Here is a 6,657-nt window from a genome sequence, read left to right as displayed (position 1 = left end):
CCACAACTCCTTTTTTTTTTTCTTCACGGTATCAGAGCTCCTTTAACTTACGTCCATCGATCCTATCTTCCATCCTCTTTCCTAAGCCTCTCTTCTATGGCTTTTGTTCAATATTCTCTCTCCAGTCATTGTCTTTTCTTTGCTCTTGCTTACCCAGCCAATTTTCATGGCCATCCTTTCACCCATTTTCTCTCAGCAGAATACCTCTTCTTCCTCCAATCTTCCCTCTATCGGCGTTAGATTGGAAAGACCCAATTATCCTGTATGGAAAACATGTCTTATTCCATATCTAAGAGCCTTTGACCTGCTTGGTTATGTCGATGGCTCATATCAATGTCCCCCAGGAACCGTCACCATTGACAAGGATGACACCTCCATGGCCAACTCCAACCTTGAATATCGCAACCAGCTTGCCTTGGGCTAGATCATGAACTTGGTTGGTCATTTGGTGGGTATTGATTTGACATGAGAAGCTTGGATAATCTTGGAGCAACTGTTTGCTACCCACAACAATGCTCGAGCCTATACTCATTTATCTGCAACTTCAAACCGTATGCAAGGGGAGTTGTTCGATCTCAGAATATATTTAAGAGGCCAAATGTTTGATTGACTCTCTTGCTGTGGTTGAATAGCTTATTTCCTATGGAGATCAGTGCAAGCACGCCACCAATGGCCATGGTCTTGCATACGACTTGTACATGACAACTCTCAATGCTCAGAAAGGAGATCGATCGATTCTCAAAGAACTTCATCGCATGCTACTGACATAAGAAATATGCTTGGCGATCCAAAGCAGCCGGCCTATGGCGATCCCTTGCACTTAAACATCTAATCCTCAAAGCGGAGCATCCCACCTACAGCATGGCATTGCAGAAACTGAATCTGCAAGTAACGCAACTCAATTTACTGCCTCTTACCATGGTAATGGTAGGAATAAACAAAGGAGGATACGATGTCAACTTTGCAACAAAAATGGCCATACAATACTGAGTATGGCCACACAACTCTTAAAGCAAATCAAGACCCTTCAACGCCTTGGACTCAATTAAATTAGGCATTGGAACAACTAAACCCAATGTGACTTGACCTAATTCTTATATGGACATAATCTAACATTGGACACACCCAATATTGGACCCAAACTCCTTAATTCAAGACTCCTAATCAATCTGGACTCTTTAATTGACACATGATTAAGAGTCCAAGTTAGTTAAGGCTTTTTTACACGACTCATGTATTCAATGTAATTAAGTGCTGAAACTTTATGAACTCAAGGTAATTTGGTGCTCACCCAATGAGGACTCAATCTCCACGCATGTTCCAGGCTTGGGCTCGTGCTCCTGGATCAATGTTGCTTCTGCTCTGCCTCATTCATTTGATATTGGTGACCACACGTGGATTTCCGACAATGGTGCCACACATCGTATGACTGTTGATCTCTCTAATCTTTCTGTTCTATCTAATTATGGGGTTCAAGATGATGTTATGCTAGGAGATGGACAAGGTTTGCCCATTACCCACACCGGTTCTTACTTTCTTTCCTCTTTGCATTGATCTTTGTATTAATAAGATATCTTGTATGTCCCGACCTTTTCAAAAAACTTATTATCTATCTCCCACTTGACTTGGACAATAACTGCCTCTTTGAATCTTAACCATCTCATTTTCTCGTCAAGGATCAAAAAATCGGTAAAACCTTGCTCCACGAACCTCTTAAAGGTGGCCATACTACCTTTTGAATAAGGACGCCCCTAGCTTGTCTTCGATGGCATTCGTGGTGTTTGCTTCATCAACCAACATTAATTCTGGGGAATCGACATCTTGGGCATGCAAATTTTTCAATAGTCAATACATTAATTTTATCTTTAGCATATATTCTATTTGTTCATTCTCATCATGATTTATGCAATTCATGTTTGTTGAGTAAACATCATTAACTCCCATATTATTCCTCTTCTAATGTTGCTTCTAAACTGCTTGAACTTGTTCATACAGATTTTGGGGTCCATCACAGTTATTTCTCACTTTGGCTATGAATATTATATTCATTTTCTTGATGAATTTTCTAAATTTTCATGGTATTTTTCTTTGAAAAATCTTCTTGATTCTAAAATTAAATTTCTTCAAACGGATGGTGCATGTGAATATCTTCTAAATTCCAACATGAACTCAAAATGAATGGGATAGGACATCGCATATTGTGTCCACATACCCCTCAATAAAATCGGGCACCGGAGCTTAAGCATTAACAAATAGTTGAGATAGGGGTTTAGCCTTGCTGAATCAAATGCTCCTCTCTCTCCTTTTGGGATGTTGCTTTTGAAACTTCTGTTTTTTTTTATCAATCTGACTATTCTTTTCTCTGAGTCTTTGGTTGTTTGTGCTATCCCAATCTCTGTTTGTACAATGCTCACAAGCTTAAATCTTGATCTACACCCAGAATTTTTCTTGGCTATCCACCTGGTTATCATGGATATAGATGCTACTCTCCATCTCTTGGCCGTACCTACATATCCTGGAATATTATTTTTGATGGAAAAACACTTACCATATCAGCCAGCTAGTGGGCAATCCAATTCTGGGTCAATTGATGGCTTGTCTTCACCACTCATTACAGATTTATTGGTCTTTGTTTCATTTACCCTATCCAACTGTATCCAATTTTCCATCTTTTTTACCACCTCAATCCAACTATATCCAATTTTCCAAGATGCTAGAAATCATATTTCTAATGGCAATTTCTGCAGTTCCTTTTTCATTCTGGAAAAAAAACCATGCAGCTGGTCCTTCTGGTTAGTTGCCTCCCCCATCTATTACTGCTATTGACATAGTTGTTGCTCAGACTTTATCACCTTCTAATTAAGCCTAGCAACATGTGACATCTGGTGACACTGATCTTCACAATGAGTAGACGCACAGGCCAACCCCTTCACTCGGCCTACTTGTAAGATGCTTGGTTGCTCCTCCTATAATAACATCATCTTCAACACCAGTACCGTTAGATCATAATAGGTCAATAACCACTGCTCCAGGCTCAGTCCCTCATAAAAATCATTCCATGGTGACTCATTCTAAGGATGGCACACTAAAACCTCCCCAGGTTCAGCACTAAACAACCTATGGCTTTTATAGCACATGCTACTTTGGTTGAACCCAGTTGCTATACAATATACATAGGCCTACAAAGATGACACTTAGCATCAAGCTATGGTCGAAGAGTATAATACTTTAATTGTTAATGGCACTTCAGAATTAGTTCCCCCTTCACCACATCAACACATTATAGGTTGCAAATGGGTCTACAAAATCAAATAGAAATCCAAGTTCGATGGATTGTTACAAGCCTGACTCGTAGCCAAAGGCTTCAACCAATAGAAAGATGTTGATTATGACTACACCTATGGCCCTGTGGTGAGACTGGTCATTGTCCGTTTCTAGGGGATGGCCTATCTGCCGGTTGGATGTTAAGAATGTTTTTCTTCATGGTACCTTGCTGAAGAAGTCTTCATGAAACAACCTCTAGGATTTTCTGACTCAAATCGTTTTGTATCTCTCAATATAGGCTTAAACAATTTCCATAGGCTTGGTTGCAGTACCTTAGTTCTTATCTTCATGATTTTGGCGACTTATTTGGATCTCATGCTGATATGTCTCTCTTTATCAAGTGCACAGAAACTTATGTTCTTTTTCTCCTTGTATATGTTGATGATATTATTCTCACAGGTAGTCCTAATACCCTGCTTGATGATCTGCTCCCTTCTCTCACTCATGAGTTTGATATGAAAGATCTCGGGCGACTCCATTTATATTCCGACTCTATGCTAGAACAACCAATCGTATGCTGCTTCTTTGAGCTCCATGAAATAAGATTAGAGCCAAGAAATATAGTATAGCCACTCAAAGATTGTCGATCATTAGGGTCTCCAGCCTAATCCGCATCTGAATAGGCATGTAAGGCATCCTTAGATAATTTATCGAGTTTAAGCCAATATAGTGAAAAGAGTATCTCTTTTGTTTGAAATCTTTAACTACTAATCTTGCTTTATATTTATCAATACTTCCATCTATTTTTAATTTTTTCTTCAACATCTATTACTTCCTAAGGTCTGACTATTTGGTGGTAAGTTTGTTAAAGTCCAAGTATTTTTATCTTTAGTGGATTTAATCTCATTATCCATCACCTATTTCCATGCATTAAAATTGGGAAGTGATATAGTTTCTTTATAATTTTCTGAATTTTCCATATTAAAGGTAAACATGTCAGGTCCCAAATCATTTTGAATTTTTTTTCTTTCTACTTCTTCTAAGTTCTGGTTCTTCTAAAATTTCACTGTCCATTCTAAGTTCGCTAGAGTCATTCAAGTTTTCCTCTCTTACTCCATCTTGTGAAAAATTATCACCTACATTTTCTTGTATATCCCTATTTAATTCTTTCTCAAAATCAAATGCCTTAGCATATTTAATTGTTAAATATTCAAAATGCTGTCATAGTTTCAATCACAGTAATGGTCTTAAGATATAAAAATCTATAAAATTTGTTATTTTTAGAATAAAAAATAAATATAAATTTTAATCCCTTAGAACCAATTTTATTTCTCTTTTGTTAAGGATCTAAAGCATATGCAAGACTTCTCCGTACTCTAAAGTAATTTAAATTGGGTTTTCTATTATTCCATAATTCATATAATATTTTATCAAAACCTTTATGTAATATTTTCTTACAAAAATATGATTAGCAGTCAATAGTGCTTCACCAATAAATTAGATGGTAAATTAGAGTTAATTAACATAGTACTAACTATTTCTAATAATGTTCTAATTTTTCTTTTTTCTACAACATGATGTTGAAGTGTTCGAGGAGCACTAGTTTGATATATTATTCTATTCTCTTCACAAAATTTTACAAATTCAATAGGCAAGTATTCTCCTCCTCTATCACTTCTAAGTATTTTAATAATTGTTCCTAAGTGACTTTCCATCTTAACCTCATAATCTTAAACTTTTCTAGAACTTTATCTTTAGTTCTTAACAAATTTATATATATATATATATATATATATATATATATATATATATATATATATATATATATTTTAGAGTATGCAGTAACTCTAAAATACTAGAATATCCCATTATAGATCTAAATGATTTCCAATTTAATTTGGCTTCTACAGAACATGCACATTTGAGAAGAGAAGTAATAGCACTAGTTTTACATATCAATTCTAGTGATGTCATTTTAATTAATGCTTTCTTATTAGCATGGCCTAATCTATAATGCCAAATATAATGCAAATCATATACATAAGAAGAACTGATGCCAGTATTGTTGATACCACTCAAGAGATGCATCTTATCCTTAGCATATCCTTTTCCGATAAATTATCTATTTTTAGATAGGATTATTTTATTAGATTCGAAAATGGCATGAAAACCATGATGGCTCAACAAGAATACAAAAATAAAGTTATTTCAAATTTCAGGAACATTATGCACATTTTTAAGAGTGAGAGTCCTTCGGGATGAAAGCTGGTGAACCACTATTTCATTGCCAACATCTTATTATCTCTCTTAAAAAATTGATCTTTTTTCGATTGCGCCATTTTCTTACCCTTGTAAGTCATTTTAAAACTATTAGGATAAGATGTATCTGCTAAATTTGCATTAGTGGTGCCAAAATTGGAATGATTGATCTGATATTGTGTTTTCTCCAATTTATATCAAACATATGCCCTTTCTCTATTTGAATATGTTAAAGTAATTATTCCAAAATTTATAGATGATACTCATTCTTCAACATTTTTTGGTGATCTTTCCAAGATGGAGGTAATTTACCAATAATGGTGGAAATTTGAAAAGTCTTAGTCATGGATTCTCCAATTGTTAATGTCTTGCATCATATGAATCATTTATTGAACTTGCTCCATAATAGGCTTCTCATCCACCATCTTGAACTCAATATACTTATTGATCAAATATGATCTATTTCCTATCTATTCGGTCAAGTATCTTCATTCCTGTATACATGCATTATTTCCAGCAGCTACATTCAGGTATATAGTAAATATGACTTTGTTTCTGTTTGTCTGTTTATAGTTTTCATTTCTTTTTCCAAAATTGACACCACAAACCTCCCAACAAGATCTTGAGCTGGTGAGGGAAAAGATACTGCGAGTCTCTATCTTGGTTAGAACTTATATGTTCACTTTCGGGTTAATTAAGTATTTGTGTAAAGTTCCAATATCTACCAAACCAGGATATCTATGAATTTAAGTTCATTTGTAAATGAAGCCAACTCAGATATCATATATAATATGCAGCCAATGGATCTATTACTTCAGGTGATGATAGCTTCTTTGTGCAGGAAGGAGTAGGAATTGGTGAAGATGGATCAAAGAGACTAAACGTGATGCTTAGAACATATATTTAAGGTGAGAATTAATACGTAAAGCCCCACAAATTCAAAAGAAAATACTGTTCATTACAGAAACTGTTCATTACAAAATGAACAGATAGCGGAGAGAGGATGAGAGAAGTGGGAGAGGAAGCAGGCCCGGTGGAGAGGAGGCGGGGTTAAGGAGCAAAAGGAGAGAGTCATCCAATAAATGTGGATGAGCAACCCGTTAAAGCAGCAAAAACAACAACAAAACCAAAAAA

This window comes from Phoenix dactylifera, chromosome 5 (assembly GCF_051530095.1).
Source record: "Phoenix dactylifera cultivar Ajwa chromosome 5, Ajwa_hap1_PhDact_Kaust_v1.1, whole genome shotgun sequence".
Lineage (NCBI taxonomy): Eukaryota > Viridiplantae > Streptophyta > Magnoliopsida > Arecales > Arecaceae > Phoenix > Phoenix dactylifera.
Note: the sequence above shows the minus strand (reverse complement) of the source record.